We start from the raw sequence: 23999 nt of genomic DNA on the forward strand, positions 1-23999 counted from the left end.
AAGTGAATATGTGTGTAATGAAGCCGTAATTACTTAGCTCTCAGATGTGCGATACCCCTAATCCTAATGCATCTGTCTCGTGTACTATGGAAATCGGTTTTAGCAATTCTGCAACTCTGCCCACTTACCGGTAAGTTGCCGTTATCTATTTTGTAATTTGGCTATCTGCTTAACTTGAAAACACCTGTGCACATTGGGGTTATCATGAGCTTTATCACCTCTGTGAATTGGCCACATATCACCTGGCCACTATAGTCTGATACTTTATCACCTCTCCGAATTGGCTATACATCACCTGACTGTTATAGTCTGGTAAGTTGACTGCCTAGCTTAGTCACTTCTGTTAAGGGTATTCACTACAGCGAAATTAAACTACCGCTAATTTTAGAGTTTTTCTGTAATATCTTCAAAACAAATAAAAAATATTCGAAAATCAAAAACGTAGTGAACTAGACAATACGATTTTGCATGTGATATCTTTAACACAATTCACCTATCCGCTTTTGGTATCTTGCTACTTACGAACCCGCAAAAAGTGCTAAATCTTTCTACAGTTGCAAATCAAAAGCAGCAAGATGAGTTGTGATAACGGTATCACATGTAAAATCGTTCTGTCTAGTTCACTACCTTTCTGTTTTTCGAGTATTTTTTATTTGTTTTGAAGATATTACAGAAAAACTCTAAAATTAGCGCTAGTTTAATTTCGCTGCAGTGAAGACCCTTAAGTTGACTATCTGTTTAAGGCGTAATTATTTTTGTGAGTTTTATATATATATATATATATATATATATATATATATATATATATATATATAAGAAGTCAGATAGACATATTGGTGGAATATTACAATGATTGAAGTGTTTATGTAGAAATACAGAGGCAAGAAATTGACCATGTCTATTCCTCTTCTGTTTATTTAGTGTGCACGATTAACTACGCTAGGTAAACTGTCTAAAACCCAACTTCGGGCAGATCACTCAGGTAAAATGGTACATTTTTTTTAATTGCTCTTTTCTTATAATATGCAGTAATTAGGTCTTCAAGTGGACAAGTTAAAAATAAACAATTTCCATTACCAGAAAACTACATCAAAATTAACCATTTGTGTAAGTTGGACATTTCTTTTGTTGCAACACACACTGGCCAACCTGGATGGGTATCAGTAATACTTTTGTTATTTTTAATATGCCTCACACATTGGCCCCGGTAGACAGTTTTTTTTACCCACAAAGGATGGGTTTGATCAAACAGAACATAAAAGACAATTCTTTACAGAAAACAAAATAAAGAAATGAAAGAAGTGCAATTCACCCACGATATTCAGAAAAGACATCTTAATAGTCAGTAGTAATAGTACCACTATTATTGTTACTATGGAAGAAGCTGAAAGATAATGCCAACACTAACAATGCTTGCATTGGATAGCAACAGACCTTTCGTTGTTCTCTCAGGGTTCTGTTTTGTTCCTCGTTCTTCTGCTGTGCCTTCATTCTATTTAGCAAAGGAAGAAGTCCTCCAGAGACAGAAAGAAAGAAGAAAAGGAAGAGTTCAGAATGGAAAGAAGAGAAGAAAGGAAGAGAGAATATGTGGGTGTCGGCGTAGGAAGAGTGGCAAGTGTCGAGCGCTACAAACACCTTCACACCACACCTTGTCTCATCTTCAGTGTTATTTGATTATGCGACGTTGCCACGTGCCTTCACCAAGTGCATCACTTAGTCCATATCTATTTAAAAAAAAAAAAAAAATCTTCCATTCATCATCAGCCCTCCAAAGCTAAATATACACAACAGTCCCATCCACAGCAAAATAATATAAACTGCCTAAATATGAAAGAAAACTGAAAACATAATACGAAAAGTATCAAAAAGAAACCTAAAACATTACAAAAAGAAAGCGTAAAACAAAAGAAACATTAAGACTCATATGAAGAGTAAAGAAGATAGAATGAAAGAATATAAAGAAGAAGAATAATTAAGATTTTTATCTGTGAATGAAGACACACAGTCGGCAGCTGCTTACAGAAGTAAAATAGTATTATTACTTGAGTGATAAGATTGAGCACTATGTAAACTTTTGGTATATTGTATAAAGATACGAGGGCTATCCAGAAAGTAGATTACGTTTTGGAATAAAAAATCAACAAAATATAGGAAACAAATTTTATTATATACAGATGAAAGCCACACACAAATACTACTTTTCGACATAGTCACCATTCAAATTAAGGCATTTATCGTAGCGATGTACGAGCTTGGAAATTCCTTCGTCGAAAAATTCGGCCGCCTGCGACTTCAACCACTTCGTTACCTCTTCTTGCAGCTGTTCGTCGTCATCAAAACGCTGCATAGCCAGCCACTTCTTCATTGCTGGGAATAGGTGGAAGTCGCTCGGTGCCAGGTCGGGACTGTACGGCGGATGAGGAAACAACTCCCACTGAAAAGATTCAAGAACTTCACGCGTGACATTTGCCGTGTGGGGCCGGGCGTTGTCGTGAATCAACAAGATCTTAGAGCTCAACATTCCTCTGCGCTTGTTTTGAATTGCTCTTCTGAGGTTTTGCAGAGTTTGGCAATACCTTTGAGCGTTTATTGTAGTGCCTCTTTCCAGGAAGTCCACCAAAATCACACCTTTTCTGTCCCAAAAAACAGTCGCCATCATCTTCCTTGCCGACATTGTTTGCATGCATTTCTTGGGTTTTTGGGGAGAACCTGTGTGCCCCCACTGCATTGATTGCAATTTCGTTTCACAGTTCACGTGTTTCACCCATGTTTCGTCACCAGTAACGATGCGATCGAGTAAAGAGTCACCATCCTTATTGTAGGCGTCCAAAAAGTGCAACGCTGCAGCCATTCGCTGATTTTTGTGGTCCTCTGTCAAGATTTTTGGAATCCATCTTGCACAAAACTTGTGGTAACCAAGCTTTTCGCTGATGATTTCGTGCAACAAACTTCGCGAAATTTGTGGAAAACTCAAAGAAAGTTCCGTTATTGTGAACTTTCGATTTTCACGGACTTTAACATCGACTTTTTCGACAAGTTCGGCAGTCACTTTGCTGGGTCTCCCACTTCGATCTTCGTCGTGAACATTGGTTCGGCCATTTTTAAATCTTATGACCCACTGTCGCACTCCACCTTCAGTGATAATGTTGTCCCCATACACTTCACACAGCTGCCGATAGATTTCTATCGGTTTACAGTTTTTTGCTGTCAGAAACCTTATTACTGCACGCACCTCGCAGCTCGCGGGATTTTCAATTAACGCAGACATTTCAAACCGTCACAGTATCTTAACGGAGCACAGCACGAACCTCTCACTAGCACGGCTAGATGCCGACTGAGCTGCGCAACGCTCTGACCCCAAGATGGCCGCGCTAGCCCCGCCCCTAGCGGACACAGACGAAAACGTAATCTACTTTCTGGATAGCCCTCGTACGCTCTTGTATAACATGGAGACATACTTCTATATGCATGTGGAAGCACAAGGAATATAATTAGGGCCGGATTAAGGAGAGCTATAGTCCCTGGCCTCCAGGTGGATAAGGGTCTCCACTCTTGATCAAAATCTCAACTGGCTATCTAAAAGGAATCATGACGATACAATCATCATCATAAAATAAAATATGACCAAAAACATGGAACATATTCCCTTAACCTTCTTACTGTACTTTCACAATAATGTATTAGGTGAAGTCAGCAGAAGCCACATATTTTTTCTATCCCCGGGTCTCCAGATGGGTTAATCCAGCCCTAAATACTATGTTGTAAAAATACTTTAACCAATTGTAGCATTGTATTATAATATAATTGGAAAGGTATTGACTTCACGTTGGAGCACGATACTAAACTCCAACCAATGAAAAAGTATCGAATTTGTTGCCCATAATTTCTTAAAATCAACATTATCTACATAGGTAATGGCGTAGCCAGAAAAACATCATGGATGGGGCTAATAATTATATGTTTCTATAAACCTATGTAAGTATCGTATTACTTTAAGTTTTCTTTTAATGTGACTGTGCAATACTTCTTTTTTGTTTGTTCGTAATAAATTACAGAAAAATATCGTAACATCAGAGATCACAAATGAACAAACTCCATTTTCAATATCACTGTGCTAAGACAGGTATGGCATATGAACCGTGTCGATTCCTTGCCTACGCCATTGTTAATACCACAGATCCTTCTCTTAATTTGTCTGAGAATGATGGTAGCTTCTTTGCTGAATCCGCTTTCTTATCGGTACTCCGGATATCTACCACGTATACAATAATTATGGCTTCCTTACAAACATATTCATTTGACCACGTCAATATTGATCCAATATAAAACAATATAAAACATTGCCAAGGTCATTACAGCGAGGAGGGCCAGGCGATGGAATTAAAACAGAATCTGTTAGCTCTTGTTTAAATATTCTGTCCAAAGACCTGTTTTACTTTCTTTAGTGATGTCAAGTGATGAGGAACGCATGTAACAGATAATTCTTGTTAGGAGGCCGTAGTCAATAGGAAATCAGCACAAAAAATAGCTGATTGTATTCAGTTCGATTACCTATTTATTACACGTGGAAAAGTTCTTCCAAAATTTAACGATACGGGAGCTATGATAGATAAACGTCGCAGCGAGTCATCGAAGTCTCAAAGGGCCAGACAATTTATGATGTCCCGGCACCGATCTCTACAAAGTCCTGTAGATATGGGAGTCCGAAAAAGCTCCATCCACCGTGTTCTGAAAAAGCATTAAAATAATCTGTACAAGACGCAGCTGTTGAATAGTACATTAGATTGGTCGATCAGTATATTGTAAGTGATGACTCCCAGAAATCCCGACTTAATTAACTTCCTTAATTTTTAATTGTGGGCGGTTGAAGGTCATGGTCTTCAATAAGAACATTTAAAGCGTAGAAAGTATTATGTTGTGTTCAAATAGTTCCAAACTTCCTTTGTCGTGTCATTAGAGATACTGACTTCAGCTTTGAACAACAGAAAGACTGTTTTCAGCTTTGAACAACACTGTTTCTAACAGCAACAACAACCCTATTGAATACGATTTGTGAACTGGACAGTTTCCTTATAGTTTAAGACATATGGGACACCCTGTAATTTACCTTACATAACATGTACGTATATGTGACAGAACGCTATTTAAAGTGATGTGCAGATTGGAATCCATCAGTTCCTTCATTACTGTGATATACAATATCAAATAATCTCAGTTGTATTTGGATTGATGAAATAAATAAAGTTCTTTTACATTACTAGACGGCTGGACTAAGGTGTAGGAGACGAGTTAAATGTTTTTTTTTTTCTAAACTGTTACACAAACACACCATATGTGGAAGAAAAGTTATGCGATGTTAATGCTTAGTTTCTCCCTGACCTTCTTCACTACTAGAGACAGTGACAAGGGTTCTCAATTATGTAAGTCATTAGTATGTGTTTCTTGAATTGATTGAACTATACACCATGTAAGTTTGTTGTTCAATTCAAGGCCACACATGTGCACGTGGAGGAAAACTTCAGGTTTTTATTCGTATTTAGAAAAAATACGAGTACAAATACTATTAGGTCAGTACAGTACTTGCTTTTTTTTCGTTTAATTTTTGTAACAGAATCATAGAATTTATACATAATCACAAAGGGATATTGTTTCATTCTATACATAAAATCTAGTGAAGGAAGACGAAATATATTAATGATATTGTGTCATTCTATACATAAAATCTAGTGAAGGAAGACGAAATATATTAATGATATTGTATCATTCTATACATAAAATCTAGTGAAGGAAGACGAAATATATTAATGATATTGTATCATTCTATACATAAAATCTAGTGAAGGAAGACGAAATATATTAATGATATTGTATCATTCTATACATAAAATCTAGTGAAGGAAGACGAAATATATTAATGATATTGTATCATTCAATACATAAAATCTAGTGAAGGAAGACGAAATATATTAATGATATTGTATCATTCAATACATAAAATCTAGTGAAGGAAGACGAAATATATTAATGATATTGTATCATTCTATACATAAAATCTAGTGAAGGAAGACGAAATATATTAATGATATTGTATCATTCTATACATAAAATCTAGTGAAGGAAGACGAAATATATTAATGATATCGTATCATTCGATACATAAAATCTAGTGAAGGAAGACGAAATATATTAATGATATCGTATCTCTCTCTATACATAAAATCAAGTAACTTAACGAAATATGTTAATGATTTTGTGTCTCCAATGACATGACAGGACCCTATGCATTAGAGATGACCGCTCTACCAGTGAGCCACCGCGGCCAACTATCTATTCTTAAAACGTTACACTCATAAATCGATTTAAAAAAAATGTTTCTCGCTGTCTCTTAGCGTTTTTGCTCTCTGTGCGTAGATCAATATTGAAACCGGACGTTGTAGTGAATTTCAATCACTTCAGATTTTAGCAGAGTTAAACATGAACATAAAGTCTATATTTGGACGCTTAGTCGATTGAAGAAAACAGCTTCTTGCTATCTATTGCCGTTTTCTGCTCTATACTGACCAACTTAAAAACCGAAATGGTCGATTTCTACCACTATCAGTTTGAAAAATAGTCTACATTGACGAACTCGATTTTTTTTTTTTTTTTTTTTTTAACTTTTGACTCTCACTCAACATTCTGACCAAATTTAGTAGTGATGCATCAAATAGTTCTTGAGACTTTTGTCTTCCGGATAGAGTAAATACCGGAAACCCAACTTCTTTTAAAAAATCAACAAAATTAAGACTTGAATAAGGAAGACATTTTCCTTATTCTAAACGAGCAGAATACCCGTTCTTTGCATAGGAAGAATACGTTTCATTTTGGACATAAAGGGTTAAATCTGGACTAAAACTACATGGGAAGTGTCACTGTTCGTCTCAGCGAGCACGAAAACTATGGATTCGACACTACTATCGGTCATGTTCGATCATTTTTATATATCTCCCCCTGTTTCCCCTCCTCCAAGTTGCAGGGCTAAACGGCATCGGAAATGTCACTGTTTGTCTCAGCAACCCAGAAAACTATGGATTAAACACTAATATCGGTCATATTCGACCATATTACATATATATATATATATATATATATATATATATATATATGTCATTGTTCATTTCAGTGACCCCGAAAACTATGGCTTCGACACTAATATCGGTCGTTTTCCACTGTTTATAAATATATCCTCCTCCCCCTCCCCTAAGTTGTACCGTCAAAATGAAATAATAAAAAAAAAACATCCCATTCCCAAACCTCATCTATGTTGAAAATTTTTTATCGAAATCGGTCTCGTGATTCAAGAGTTTATTTAGTTTTATATATATATATATATACCCCTCTCTACGTTGTACCGTTAAAGTGAAATGATAAAAAACATTCCAGGCCCGAACTTCATCTATGTTGAAAATCTGATGGAGATTGGTTGAGTGGCATAAGAGATACGAAGTTACAAATATAGTCACTTTCAATTGTATATATTCTATACCATATAGATAGATGTACCTACCATTTATTAGATATAACCTTCATCTCTTAAAACACACTAAATCATTTCACTTTGCCCTCATACGCAGCAAAAAAAAAAAAAGGAACACATGCCTACCGCCTGCCTACCTTGGACAAATAAATAGTTTTGGGTTTTCCCAGGAAATTAGCTAATCTACTTATTTAAACGGTTCACCCGCATGATTAGTCCTGAGTCATTTTAAGTAAATAGAAGGTCTACCACATGCATTCGTTAATATTTTTTTTTTATTATTTTTTCATTTCCTTCTTAAGTAGAAAGTAATGATTATATGATTCACATATTCGTAGAAATAATATACGAAAAACTAAATGACTATGTCGATGATGATGATGATGATGTCTCCTAGTAACAAAAAATCATTTACACTGTAATGTAATTATGTATAAACAAGTTACAGAAGTGTCCGTGCTGCGGACTCAATCTGAAGCTCCTATTTGATTTAACTTACTTAGAAAAAATAATAATAATCCTAGTTTTCGATCTCATTTGATCTAAACTTTGACCTTGATTTAGAACGGCGTAACTTTTCGGTAAATTTTGCAACTGAAATGAAGTGAAATCTGTAACTTCTACGTCCCACGGTTATGCCGACTAGGCTAAAGGAGACGGCAATGATGAAAAATGAATGCAATGGTGGAATAAATAAAGTGGAAGGAAACGGGAGAACCCGAAAAAACCCACGCACACGGTGTTTGTTCACAACTAAGTCCACTTGGCGCGAGCTCGGATAGTACAAGGAACCCCATACACCAGAAGTGAACGCTCTACGATTGAGCCACCGGGGCCCCAATTTTGCAACTGAATCTTGTGAACATTTAATATAGCGTTTTTAAATTGAACTGGATTTGAATTTGAATTTGATTTGATAACACTTTCAAGCAAGATATATTAATTTATCATAACGAAACCGGGGTAGAGTCCCCCGCACCCCTTATATGAATTTTCAGTTCAGAGTTTTTACGTTGAACTGAATTTGAATTTAAAATTGATTTCAACTGAATCTTATATGAACTTTCAGTTCAGAGTTCTTACGTTGAACTAGATTTGAATTCGACTTCAACTGAGCTTCATATGAACTTTTAAAATGATTCCAAAACATTGTTTAGAAATGAACCGGATGGACTGCAATTTCAGAACTGAACACGAATGGGTTACCTTCTTTTTCCCTTCCAGACTCTTCAATGGTTATTCTTGAATGTCTATAATTTTTATTACGTTTCTTTTTTTTTTCTTAAAAATACGCGCACTGATAAATATCTTTCTCAGAATTGAAGCACCTGATACGCTTTTTTATTTCCACGAAACAAACGATATACTTCATGTAGTAAATTGATGTACGATAAACAATACAATTACTTGTCCTTATGGCGCCATGGAACGAGAGTAACTTTATACGGAAATAACTAGTACTATCATTGCCACTGGCGTAGATTAGTGTGAGCACAGAGCCCTTAGTCCTAAAATATAATGTAGACAGTTTATATCAAGTAAATTAAAATTTTGGTAGTTTTTTTTTTTTTTTTTTGCTTGGAAAGTGGAAGAAAAATAAAGGTTCATGTTTTTTATTGGCATATTATTATTATTGATTCAATATGTGTATCTCAAACTCAGGGAGGCAATAACCCCTGGCCCTCCTTAAATAACATGTTTGCTTTTCTCTCCATCCCCACCCCCATACAATTTAATTAGAATCAATAACCATAATAAACAACATGAACAAGAACAATGGGAAGAAAATAGAAGGAAGTTGGCAAAAGCCTATGTTTAAAGATACCACTTCGACATTCGACTGGTGGCACTGAGGGAAACCCTTGGAGGCTAATTGGCCGCGGAGTTTGATAACAGAGCTTTCCGATAGCAAACTAGTAACTCTTAACTATTAGTCCGCACTCGCTCGGTAAATACGAAAATGAAATGAAATCTTTGAGTTTAATTTCCCACGATTATGCCTGTTAGGTTAAGGGAGACGGATGATTAAAGCAAGTGAATAATAATGGAAAAATTGGTGGAATGAGAAAGTGGGAGGAAACGGGAGTACACCGAGAAAATCCACGGGCACGATATTGTCCACCACAAGATTACTTGTCCGGGGATCGAACCAAGGACCCTACACACTAGAGGTAAGCGCTCTACCACTGAACCAGTATGTCCCCCCGTTTGGTAAATAGATTTATACATACATATACTGAAGATCGAACCCAAGTCCCTTCAGAATTTCTGTTTAGATCGCTGGGTGCCTCCATATTTAGAAAAGGATAATCTAAAAGTTATCAATCATCACTGCCTTTGAAACCACGATATGGTCACTCTTATATTTTTAAGGAAGAGAATTTCATAAAAGCCAATTGTAATCAACTTTAATCGGGAGATCGAGTCTCCATGAATCATCCCAGTACAGTATTTGTACTAAAAAAATCCCTCACAAATACATCTTGTCTCTAGAATTTTTAAAATTTGCTGCTTTTTTTTATGAATCTCTTAAAATGAGTCTGGAGCCATGCATTAAAAAAACTAGTCTGGCTGTACCCCTCCCATAGGTAACACCATTGAAACAATAGCTTTAATCCTTATGTGTTAATAAGAGTCTTACGCTCCTAACAAAACTCAACAGTCTTGTTCAAATTGTTGTGTTAATAGTGTGTTAAAAGCCTTTAACACAATGAAAGCCTTTTACTATGGGAACAATTAACAACAACAAAGAAAAAAGACAAAAGAAATTGTAAATTAAAAAGAAATCATCAAATAACTTTAAAAAAATAGGGCTGTAGGTAAGACAAGTAAATCATTTCCTTGTCTTTTGGATCTGTCAATCTGGTGAATAACGGATTCCTTTCTTCTGCGATGTCGTAGCAATCCTCAAAACTATACACAACGGTTAATTCATTTTTAAAATACACTATCTACAAGAAAAATAATGCCAGCCTTAAGTGGATAACATGTGTTTCGAAACAGAACTCTACGTCAACGGAATAGAAGAACGAATATAGCCATAACGGAAGAAAATAAAGGAAAAAGATAGAGAGAGAAACTAAATAGAAAAGTTATGCAGCTTTATAAAATAGAAAGGTAAGAAAAAGAAACATAAGGAAAAGGTGAATGGAGGAAACGGCATGTATCGAAAGAAAATGGTAGGGAAGAAGAAGAGAGTACAAGAAAATGGAAAAGGAAGCTAGAATACAATTAAATGAGGGAGAGAAAGACAGGAGAAATCAGAGAAATGTAAGATAAATAATTGGGAAAGAAGGAAATGGTAAATGAAACATACAGGAAAAGCAAAATTGAAAAGTGATTAAAGATAACAAAAACAAAGATAGAGAAAAAGAAAACATGGAAAATAAAAGATGAAGAGTACAAGCAAAACCATTAAAACAGAAAACTGACAAAAGATCTAATAATCTTTTTAGATTTATATGGATAGCGAACTTATGCAAAACAATATATACTGTATAAGAAAACATATCAGAATGGATACATAGATTGATAAAAGGGCGTAAACAAAAGGAAGCAAAGAAGAAAAAGAGGAAGTACAAAAATGGACGGAAAGGGCAATACAATAAATGATATAATGGGAAAAGGTAATGCATTAACAAATCTAAAGTTAATATCAGAGGAAACAAAAGTTATTGTGTAAAATTTTATATAGAGATAAAAAATAAACGAAAGGCAGGAAGGAAAAGATAAATATCAGTTAAAAATAAATAGGAAAAATTAGACGAAATTTACATAATAAATAATTCAAGACCATAGAGTGTACAGGGTGTTCGAGAAGTCCTTCCCTGATTACAGAAATTGATAACTCAGGCTAGAAATAAGATAGAAATATGAAACTGGTGTTGCATTGTTTACAAACTATAAAAGTTTTTGTCTGTGTTAGGTTTGTTCTCTTTTACCAAGTCTCAAACCCTGCAGCAACGAATAACCACAGTCGTTGCATCGATCCCTCCAGTGATGTTGGCTAATGTGTGGATGGAAATTGAATATCGCCTAGATGTGCTACGTGCTACCAAGGGTGCTCATGTGGAAGTGTACTGATGTGACCAAAACTTTTATAGTTTGTAAACAATTCAACACCAGTTTCATATTTCTATCTTATTTCTAGCCTGAGTTATCAATTTCTGTAATCAGGGAAGGAGTTCTCGGACACCCTGTATAAATGAAATTAAATGGAACTTCCAGTCTTATGTTTCATGCATATGCGCTGTAGGCAAAAGTAGAAGGCTTATTAATGGAAGTGTATAATTTGATTTGATTTTAGTTAGCATCCCTTTCAGCAGCGAGGCTATATGAGACGTGGACCTACAACTTAACATGGAATCCGAACCATATGAGCTCCCGCGGGAATCGAACCCGGGTCTACCACGCTAATGAAAGTGAACCAAAAATTTGGTGGAATGATAATGTGGGAAGAAACGGAAGAACCTCAAAAAACCTATGGATATCATACTGTCAATCACAATCTCCCATAACCTGGGGTCGAATCAGGGACACCTCGCACTGAAGCTGAGTGCTCGACCACTGAGCCATCATTTCCCCAGAATAGACTGTATAAGGAATTATTTTAGAGACACTTTGAAGTAAGAGTATATATAGTAAGAGTATATATATGTATAAATAAAAGTACAGAGTATAAGCAAGAGAATGAAATATAAAGTACAAATATGGAAAAAGAAAATATAGGAAAATAAAAGATAGAGTAGAAAATAAAATGAACGTAAATACGAAAAAGATGGAGAAGAATGGTGGGACATAAGAAAACAAGAGAATGAAAATAGGGTAAAATATTGGAAAAGAAAATATAGGAAAATGAAAGATAGGGTAGAAGAAAAATAAAATGAAACACGGGAAAGAAGAAAAAGGATGATTGGACAAAAGAAAATAAGGGAACGAGAATATGGTAAAGTAAGAAAAAGAAAATTATAGAAAAATGAAAGATAGGGTGGAAGAAATATAAAGTAAAAGGAAACTTAGGGATGGAAGGCATGATAAAAAGAAGAAGAAGAGAGGTAAAGTACTAGAAAATAAGAAAGGCAGTGTCTATATGCCTCCCAGATCTCTTAATAAATAAATAGGAAGGATGATCTATATTTGAAATTGAATTTGCCTAATACTTTATAGCTAGCTGTTTCGAACTCCCTTACCTAAGGTACTTAGCATGCTTGTCCTTCCGTACCGTAGCCAGCCGCACAGACTTCCTTGTCATCGCGAAAGAATGAATGTATAATGAATGAACTGTTTTGTTCTTCCTGCACTTGGCGATTCTGGAGAAAGGAGAAAAAGCTCTAGGAAGCAGATGGAACTGAAGTCATGACCTTCTAACTATGTGGTGACTGCCCTTCCAGGAAGCATGGTCCTATCACTATTTTATTTGTTTCCGACACAGTAAGACGGGAAACAGGAGGTATTTTCAAGAGCTGTTGACATACGCAAATTAGTACATCGTAATAGTGCTTAAATAATGATTTTGGTTGACGCTGAAAGTTGAATATATATATATATATATATATATATATATATATATATATATATATATACTGCAACAAATTATTTTCTCTACACTCATTGCTGTATGACCACCCAGCAGAAAGAATATTAAAGTTTATGTATTAATACCGTTGTTAAGTGGCGAGCTTTACGGATTCTTCTTCACCTTAAAACATAATAGGAAAAGTCTCAATACCGTATTACGATATATGAGAGCAAAGTTGGATCCAGACTTTTCTCAGCAATCAATATCAAGTCATCATAGGTGTTCTACCATAATTGGCGGGCTACTTTTTACAAACTGGGAAACTTCTACGCACCATGGTCTTTGGATAAGCTGTTCGTCTTCTGTATTCTCTCTTATCATTCGCTTCGGAACGAGTAGACTAGTTGAATTTGGTTTTCTTGGTGACTAGAACGAAAGGGTCAGTATCAAACATTCGAAATAGGAAAGGAGAAAATAGGACACGTGACTAGTTTTCGAAACCAAGGTAGTATGATCAATGAGGACATGAAAAGCAAAGATAGGAATGGCAAAAGAAGCCTTTAGGAAGCAGAAAAGTCTATTTTGTGGGCGGTACAGAGTACTGTACATGGACATTATGCACAGGTGTGAAGAAAAAGAGTAGAGAGAAATGTGAGGGTGAAGAAGAACGGATAAAATTAGCTGGGTCGAACAGAAAACGAGTGAGGAAGTGTTAAGAGGAATAGTAAATGGGATAAGTACAGTATTAGTTATAATTGGAACGAGGAGGAAAAACTAGTTAGTAGCTGAGAAGTAACTATATCATACAGGTGAAAGAGGATATAGTTGAAAGAAGGTATTAAAAACAGAAAATTCTTAAGTCAAGATGAGGACATCAACTGAGAATTGTCATGAAAAGTCTTCAGAGAAGGAACTGACCTGTTTGTGATGGAAAGAAAACTTATGGTGACGACTTATACGATTTCTCTTTATGTCACAGAAAATCGTATCCAAATTATTTCAATTCTTTCTCAACTTTCGTCCCCTCTCCCAAAATAAGTGATTTTAATATCCAATTGTTTTGCACAATCCATAGGACAGGGAAATATTAGGAGTTATAGTGCCCTTTAGTGATTTTAACAGATAACTGTCTTGCGCAATTTATAAGACAGGGAGAAATCAGAGCTTAGAGTGTTCCTTAGTGAAGCCAATTGTTTTACACAATCCATAAGACAGAGAGAACTTAGAGGTTAGAGTGTCCCTTAGTGAAGCCACTTGTTTTGCATAATTCATAAGACAGGGAGAATTTAAAGATTAGAGTACCCCTTCGTGAAGCCACTTGTTTTGCACAATTCGTACGACAGGAAGAATTTAGAGGTTAGAGTGTTCCATAATAAAGCCAATTGTTTTACACAATCCATAAGACAGAGAATTTAGAGGTTAGATTGCCCCTTAGTGAAGCCAATTGTTTTGCACAATTCATAAGACAGAGAGAATTTAGAGGTTGGAGTGACCCTTAGTGAAGTCAATTGTTTTACACAATCTATATGGCAGGGAGAATTTAAAGGTTAGAGTGACCCTTAGTGCAGCCAATTGTTTTGTACAATCTATAAGGCAGGGGGAATTTAGAGGTTAGAGTGCCTCTTACTGAAGCCAATTGTTTTGCACAACTTATACGACAGGAAGAATGTAAAGATTAGAGTGCCCCTTTAGTGAAGTCAATTATTTTGCACAATCCATAAAGTAGGGAGAATTGAGGAGCGCTCGTATCATTTCGCCTTCGAATTCTTTTTAATATGGGAGACAAAACCACAAAGAAGTTTAAAAAAAAATCTACTTTTCATTTAACAAAACATGGTACCATTTTTCTTTTACACACTATTTCCACGTTTTTACTACTTGAATAATTAATTTGTCAGCGTCTCGAAAGCCACATTGAAGTAGGTAGGTGTTAGTTGCTATGTATTTGACCTTGAATACAGTAACAAAAATGTCTTGCTCAGAACTCTTTGATTTTAATCAGAGAGAGAGAGAAAGAGAGAAAAAAGAAAATTGGCAGGAAGACAGCGTGGATTTTAAAATGCAGAAGCGATATGTTACACACGTGTTTTCCTACTAGACATACACTCATTCTGAGATGATGACATCATTGAAGTAATGTGAGTTTAAAAGAAACATAACAAAGAGTAGTGTTTCAATAATAGATTACAAATAGTATGTGCGTAATTGTTGGGGATTATGTGTGCCATTGTTATGGGGAGGCCCCATGTGTGTCATTGCTGGAAGAAAACAATCAGCATCAGCAATAGACTCAATGTGATGGTTATCAGTAGACCCTGCATCATGCCCGTAGCCAGCCCAAAAATGTAGGGGGACCGGTAGAAGTTAGGGAGGGCCTGATTCAACCATACTGTAGTTTATTTGTAAGTTTATCGTGAAAATTTTAGGGGGGCATTAAAAATTTGGGGCCCCCGTCCTTATGCCCCCTTTCGTGGATACGGGCCTACTCTGTATATTTTTACATATACAGTACAACCATCTGCTCCAACAGAATAAAAAAATACAAGTTCTTATTGCCAAGAAACGACTTAGTTTTGGCACCATAAAAATTAGTTTTTCTCGATTTTCTCGTAAACTACGCATGATAATTTACCACCAACCATGTCAGTTTATTCAGTTGGATGTGATCTATTCACTAATATATGTTTCATCTTTGAAAGTTTAATAGTTCATTATAAAGTAAGCATAAAGTTTAAGAATTCATTCATTAGAGTGGCAGAGGGCTCAACCTCTGATGCGTTCCTGGTGCAATCCCCGGACAAGTAGGTTGGTGATAGACAGACAACACCGTGTACGTGAGATTTCTCGGGGGTTCTCCCGTTTCCTCCCAAATCCTCCCGTTTCCTTCCACATATTATTTCATTATCATCCGATTAACTTAATCATCTGCCTCTCTTAACTTAACGGGATAATCGTGGGACGTTAAACAGAAATACTTCATTTGATTATAATTTTATGCTACATTTCATTATCCATATTGTATACTGTCTACTTTCAATAATTTTATAATTGAAATGCATTCGAGGGAATACTTTAGTATCAGTTACACCTTAATACGTGACGTTGTTCTCGTGAAGAATCAATTTTTAGTTTTCCAAAAAAAGTTTTTTTCTCAAAAACTACGCATAAGAATGTACTCATCCATCTTCAGCTCGATGAGAATTATCGACTAGTACATGGATCATATTTGGACATTGTACAATAATAATATAGAAGTTAAATGACTACAGCTCAGATTGTTAATTTTATAGACTTTTTTTTTTAGGGTAGTGCTTCCCAACCAGTATATCGCGCAGTCCAAAAGAAATGTGTCACGAAATTTTAAAATTTCAAAATCATGAAACATCAAAATAATTAGTTAAAATCAATTTTGAGACAGGTTATACCAGACAACATCTCATTGGTAGCAACAACGCGCATTATTACATCAAGTTAAAAGCCAAACATTATTATAATTTATAATAATAATAATAATAATAGATGTCGTGGGCATTCAATTAGTCAAAGAAGATTGGACACTTACTACTTTATGGGGTAATATAAAGTTCATGAAGAAGAGAAGTCCAAAATTTCAGATATCACAAGATCTTACAGTACTAATAAATAGAATATAGTGTATGTTTCCGTGAATAATTTTGCAGGTAGCTAAAAATCAATTAATAGTGCTCGATGAAGTTATCGAAAGACCAATAAAATAGATAAAAGAAGTATATTTTAATATTCAGTTCTTTTGCACTGAATTTTATATTCATATTTTAATATTCATATAAATATATAATAAATATATATGAATATTCATATATTCATATATAATAAAAGAAGTATATTTTAATATTCATAGGGTTGAGAAAATTTAGAGGTTAAGTGTTCTTCCTGGTGATTTTAATATCCAATTGTTTTGCACAATTCATAGGACTGGGGAAATTTAGGGGTTAAGAGTATCCCCTAGTGATTTTACTATCCAATTGTTTCTCAGAGACGAGTTCTCTTAGTAATTTTAATAGCCAACTATTTTGCACAGTCTACATGACAGAAATAATTTCTTGTTAGAGAAGCTTTTGAATCTATTTTTTAAATATATTTTTTTTAATGTTCTACTTGATGGGGTGAAAAAATTAATAATAATGCATAACTTAATGCTCCTTTTTAGAATGTCCGAAGAATGAGGCAATATAGAATACTTTTTTTTTTCCAAACGAATCGAAAAACAAGTATAAGTGGTTACTGTTCATTTTATACATCATTAAAAATTATGAAAGATTTCGTTAGTGTACACTTTCTTTCATCCTTAAAAATGATGGAAAAGTTGTCCTAAAAAAGGAGTTTTGATTCTTCGTGAAAACAATAAAGAAGTAGATAATACGTTTATATTTGATGACTCTTCTTAATGTAATATAAACTTAATTGATGTGTAATTAAAAATCTATGGTATAATATAACACAAGAGATAATAACGTTGATGTACATTTCAACTTGGAACACACAGTTGGATATTTAAATTTCAAAATCAAAAGTTTTGAATCATTAAAAACTTAAAATGGTTTGAACGTAAATTTAATGTAACATAACATCTTCTCATTGCAAAATCTGGAAACAACTTAAACACTTTATGATGCCGCAGAAAAATGAGTACGTAATATCATACAATCTTTCCTCAGATGCAGCACAAACATCTTTGAAAACTTGTGACATAACACATTCACACCCACTCGTTGTCTTCTTCAATTGTTCCTTCAAGGTGAAAAAAATAAGTGGATAAATGAAATACGGAAATTTGCTACTGAGCATACATTTGAATTTGGCTTATGTGTGTGTTCTTTTGTAAAAGAAATAGCTCCGTTTTGTTCGGTGCGTGCGAGCTGGTATTTGTTCCGTTTCCCGGTAGTGTCTCAGATTTAATGGCATTGACTCAGTCAGTGTTCATATACCCTTAGAAGGCAAATTGAATTTAAAAAGTGGCCGGTCAAGAATCTGAATAAAAAACAGCGAAGGATGTCGATGTGTAGACCAGGCCCATAGCCAAGACACTAAAGTAGGGGGGTAGTCAAGATATTTTTGAGGGGGACTAATTTCAGTTTACCTTAAGCCTATTCATTTATACACACATACCAAAAAATAAGTGAAAGTTTTAGCAGAACTGAAAATAGTCCCAGGGAAAGGGGCTAAGCCCTAGGCCATACATTATCCAACTTATAAACTGTGTTAGTCGATCAGAACTTCACGGGCTTTTTTAAAAATATGCTATTTTGCATTTAATGTGTATTTTTTAAAATTTTCTCACTAATATTTATGAAAAATATGTAGGCTATTTATACAATTTAATTTAATTGTACCTCATTAGTCTCTCATTGTGAATAAAAGAACATTTTTTTTTTACTTCTTCTATCAGCAGAGAGGCAGTGGCGGCTTTAGCGGGTAAGCCGGGTAGGCACGGGTTTACCCCAAAGTTTTGAAAATTATATAAACGCTAAAAGATATAATAAAGAGTAAATATATTTTCCACTATTTATATTAAGGGTAGATAATTATTTAACAAACAGCATCTACCACTACTGTAAAAGTAATTTCCTACTGTCATTAATCAATCGAATGTGTATATGTATCCACAATCGAGGGAGCGGGCGTACCCAAAATTAAAATCCTAAAAGCCGCCACTGCAGAGGGGATGTCTAATTCAATCTATTTCTACGAACTTTCCTGGGGTGCCATACGACAAGACTTTATACTAGAAGACATAAGATAGATTTCAAAAATAAAATAAAATAAAATAAAATAAAATAAAATAAAATAAAATAAAAATAAGTTACTCGACAAATATCTTATCTGGCATTATAACAAACATGTTTCATATATCCAAATTTTTACAATACTGATCACGGAAATAGTAATAATTCCTTCGTGTTTACAGTTGAATGTTGTATTACGTTGGAAGTTGAACAATTCAACAATTGTCTGTATTCCACTCCCCCAAAAAAGATTTTTTTTTTAAATTTTCTTAAAAACTATCTGTACAATTCGTGACGCCTAAAAAAAGGATGTCTGGGTTTTCCCTAAATATTTTGTAAGAATAATTTAATATGAAAGAAAATATAAATATAAATAAAGAAAAAAATTCTTACCTTGATCGGAGAGGTCAACCGCTGGTAAATATATTACTCTTTTATACGGTATCGCCACTGCGAAAACACCCACAAAAGTGTTCCAATAAAAAAGGTCACCAAAATACACGAACTAAATGTTTATTTTGCAATTATATACATATACTGTATCTATAACAAGCACACAAAAAGGTCTCCAAAGGAAACTACACGGTGTCTGTAATAACCGCCAAGTTATTGTATCTTACGTATTTTTCACTTGAACGTACTACATTTAAAAGCGCGCACATTTGTTTAACATTGTTACAAAGCACTAAAACCATATGGCACCACTCACTCATAAGAATTTGTATACGTAACTTGCCTATTTTGATGTTACTCAACAATGTTACTCATATTTACCGACTCTGTTTTTTTTCCTTGAAGAACATCTGTTCGAATTCTGGTAACAGTCCTTTTTTCTTCTTTTACATTCCCGACTGTGCTACACCCTGGCGGCGACAGCCAACGGGAAAACTGTTTTCCAAGTACTTAATTTTTGTTTTGTCACTAAAAATCTTCACATGAATTATTTTATGCTTCAATTAACACTTTATGTTCTCAAATCACTTTGTTCAAGAAAGAAAAGAATGTTTTATTATAATTGGTCCGAATAAAAATTTTCATACAGTTCCTGTTTTTTAAATGTCACACTAATATTTTTTTTGTGCTGGAAAAGTCCACGATACAAATCACAAATGTATGAAATTTTAAAATTGTTTTTTAATCTTCTTTAATGCCTCATTATCTCTCCACACTCATGCGATAATTCCAATCAAATTATGCAATTTTAAGCCGTCAGCAAAACAAAAACAAAAACAAGAACAATCGCAAAACGAATACGGGCTTTTTTTTTTGTTTTGTTTTGTTCCGATGTTTTTTACTTGCGTCCGCGAACCCTCTTTTTGAGTCTCTCGTTGTTCTGTTCCGTTTCGTAGATCACGTTGTTATGATTTCACCGATAGAGAGCGCCTTATGTCGGGCCGAATGCACTGCCGTTTCTGCTTCGGCACAACTCTTCCGCACAGATCTTATACAGAAGAATCTGCAACAGTGTTGCCAGCCTTGAGATCAGAAAATTTATTTTTCTTTTTTTCTTTTCAATGTTAAAAACAAAGTATGTTTCCTTCGTTGCCGTGAACTGATCCGTTCTGAAACTGTGGTGTGATTCTTGACATAGAAGTAACCAGAGAAGGTAACACTGATATGTATAAGCCTTATTGCTGAAAGAAAGAAAGAAGAAGAAAAAAACAATCATACATATCTTTCTTTGAGCGACTTTGTACTCTTTAAACATTTACGATTTTTTTTTTCTTAATTTATACCAATTCTGTAGTTTACTTTTCAGGTTTGCTTGTTATTAATGTCCTTTTTCTGTAGAAGGCATTACACTGGAGATCCCAAGTCTTGTCACGGGTTCGCATTTTTCTCATGCCATAGGTCAATGAGATAAAAAAAAAAAAAGAAATACTTTGCATAGTTGTGCCCTTTTAGGTTAAAGAGGGTAGATAATTAACGAAAGTGAATGATGATGGAATAATTGATGGAATAAGAATGTGCAAAAAACGGGAAAACCTCAAGATAATCCACTGACATGATACCGAACACTAAGTTGTGGTGAGCAGGGATCAAACCAAGGACCATTTGCACCAGATTTCCTGACCTTGACTTTCGTTTCTTTCCTAAGGGGCACGCTGGCTCAGTGGTAGAGCGTTTACCTCTGATGTGTGGGCTCCCTGGTTCGATCCCAGTTCGCGCAAGTGGACTTCGTGGTTGAGAAACACCCAGGCTCGTAGCCAGCCCAAAAAACTTAGGGGGGGCGGTCGAAGTTTGGGGGGCCCGATCCAACCACATAATAGTTCATCACCATATTATAGTTCACTTGTAAGCCTACTGTGAACATTTTAGTAGGGGCCAGTAAAAATTTAGGGGGCCGCTCTCTAGACCCCCCCTGGATACAGGCCTGAAAACACCCTGTGCGTGGGATTTCTCGGAGGTCTCCCGTTTCCTCTCATTTTCTTCATTCCACCATTTCGTTCATTTCTCATCACCGCTGTCTCCTTTCGCTTACACGGCATAATTGTGGGACATAAAATTGAAATATTTCGATTTAGACAGGGACATCGAATACGGAAACATCAGGACAATTAAAAGTCCACCCATGCAGCTGCAGAAGAATTTAAATCCCAATAGGTTTCACGTAATGATCGTCACCCTAACTCCTCAGACTGCTTGGCTACAATTTTACCGGCTTTAACACTCAGCAACCATGCCCTCATACACACACAGGTCAGTGACAATGGCCAGCTTCAATTTCTTGGCGGGGGGGGGGGGGAACGAAGGGCAGAAACATTTTGGGACGCACCTACTGTCTGCATACCGAAAAGAGTGGATTTATATTACTTAACCTACATAACAATAGAACATGTCTGCATGGTATCGAGGGAACAGGTAGGCGTAGTCACCGGGGACGCTCACCCCACTTTCCTTCTCCTCTATAGTGTCATGTTATGGCTTGTGCTTTCATCTTGATCTTCGGTGGGGTAAGCCTGCTGCCAGAATACTAAGACAAGGGGTAGAGTGATTAGTTCATCTTACTTATAGTTTATACTTTCTTGATACACAAATGCCAATTTCATGAAATCGATGTTCTTTAATGAGTTACATATAGTTACATAATGAGTTAATGCATTAGAAATACATTGAAGAATTATGCATTTTAATGTCATTTGAAGAACTTCTGAAAATTTCAAGATGAATACGTAATTCTACGAAGAATATATGTATGTCCGTGGGTTTTCTCGAGGTTCTTAATTTAACCCCTTATACTCACTAAGCAAATATTTCACAATAAGTCACTTTCATTAATCATCTGCTATAGCCCAAAGGATAAGAGAAATTGACGTAAAACTTGAAATTTTATGTCATTATTAATTTTGTTACAAAATAGTTGATGTACTTGTCTCTATATAATGACATTCATGCTTGTGCCATTTGTAAGGATATTATCTCAAATATCTGAAATCTCCACATCGCTTTTGTGTGTCACTTCATATGCCGCATTAAAACCTGTGACAAACATCTTGGCATTTCAGCTAAACGAATAAAACGCAAGCTCTGACGCGATGTTGCCGAATGCTAATGGGTGTGGTTATAGCTAAACAGGCGAACTACAGCGCGATCAGGCGGCAAAGGATAGACGTGGGTGTGTACAAAATAAACGTGGCAATACCGCTGGCCTCTCATTTGCTAGCAGCATTTAAAGGGAACTTGGAGCGCCACCTTCAAATGCCAAGATGTTTGTCACGCCGTTTAGTTAATACTGGTAAAAGAACCAAAAAGTGCTTAGCCAAAAAAAAAAAAAAAAAAAAAAAAAAAAGACAATCCTGAGTTAATCTATCATTACTTATACCTTAATACTCAACTTATCTGCGGAGGGGGGGGGGGCAGGATGGCTCAGTGTTAGAGCGCTTACCTCTAGTGTGTGGGGACCCTGGTTCAATCCGTGGCCAAGTAAGTTTATGATGGAAATATCGTATCCGTATCGTTTTCTCAGAGTACTCCCGTTTCCTCCCATTTTATCATTCCACTAATTCTCTTATCGTCATTCATTTGTCTTAATCATCCGTCTCCCTTAGTCCAAAGGGCATAATCGTGGGACGTTAAACTGAAAGATTCAACTTATGTGTATTAAAATCTTACGTGTGTTAATTATACTTAAAGAACATAAAGGTCCTTAAACGGAAAAATACAATTCTGAATTAATCCTATTAAGTAACATTCAACTTATTTACTGTTTTAATTAATACTATTATAAGTAGTGATGTCAACCAGCTCGGCTCGATCCGTGAGCCACCGGCTCGGTTCGGTCCAACTGAGCCGACGGCTAGAGCCGGCTCGGTTGAATGAACTGTTGACTCGGCTTACTTGTCAGTTCGGCTCAGTGGTGACTGAGCCGTGAGCCTAGCCGCTCAAACCGTTGACAACACTAATTACAAGACGTGTAGCCACGGAAGAGGAACAAATGGGAGCCTCCCCCCCGTCCCAAATGGCTTCCTGGCCTCCAAATGGGGTTTGGCTGTAATGTGTTTATTATACTTACAGCAAATAAAGAACGTTTACAATACTATATGAACGATTTTTTTTTTTTTTTTAAATACACCATTTCCAAATCTCGAAATAATTAAAACAACTGAAATGGTTGCACACAGTTACGGCTATTGCATTTCTGACTGAGTTTGAACTTACTATTTTTCTGATATATATATATATATATCTATATATATATATATATATATATATATATATATATATATATATATATATATATATATATATATATATATATATATATATATAAGCCTATATTTTACCATTGATAGGGCCAACATTAAAGGCAAATTCTATTTGTTTGGCAAAGTGTATTCATACGATGGCTCACTGGTAGAGCGCTCACCTCTAATATTGTTCGCCCTTGTTCGACTCCAGGTTAAGTGAGTGGACAACATCATATCAGTGTGATTTCTCAGGATTCTCCCGTTCTCTCCCACATTCTCATTCCACAAATTATTTCACCATCATCCATCTTCATAAATGATCCGTCTCGTTTAGCCTAAAGGGCATACATAACCATGGAACGTAAAGATAGAAATTTCACTTCATATTATTTCACATGGACTTCTATAAACAATATTTGTTTCCTTTACGAACAGTTTATTCGTACTTCTCCTACAACAGTCGTGTAATGATCAAAACGAATCAACAATAATCGCCACAGGGAATGTTCGCC

The 23999-nt window shown here is 35.4% G+C and overlaps 1 protein-coding gene across 1 annotated transcript in view; it reads right to left on the bottom strand.

Annotated features, from left to right (window-relative positions):
* LOC145680408 (noggin-2-like) overlaps positions 1-20202 on the bottom strand; it is a 155215-nt gene extending 135013 nt beyond the window's left edge. Inside the window, exon 1 of the mRNA XM_081750919.1 lies at positions 19193-20202. The gene's annotated coding sequence lies outside the window, so the exon portion shown is untranslated. The remainder of the gene's footprint in view (positions 1-19192) is intronic.
* Between the last annotated feature and the right edge of the window lie 3797 nt (positions 20203-23999).

The sequence above is a fragment of the Thermobia domestica genome, chromosome 3 (genome assembly GCF_964235325.1).
Source record: "Thermobia domestica chromosome 3, izTheDome1.hap1.1, whole genome shotgun sequence".
NCBI lineage: Eukaryota > Metazoa > Arthropoda > Insecta > Zygentoma > Lepismatidae > Thermobia > Thermobia domestica.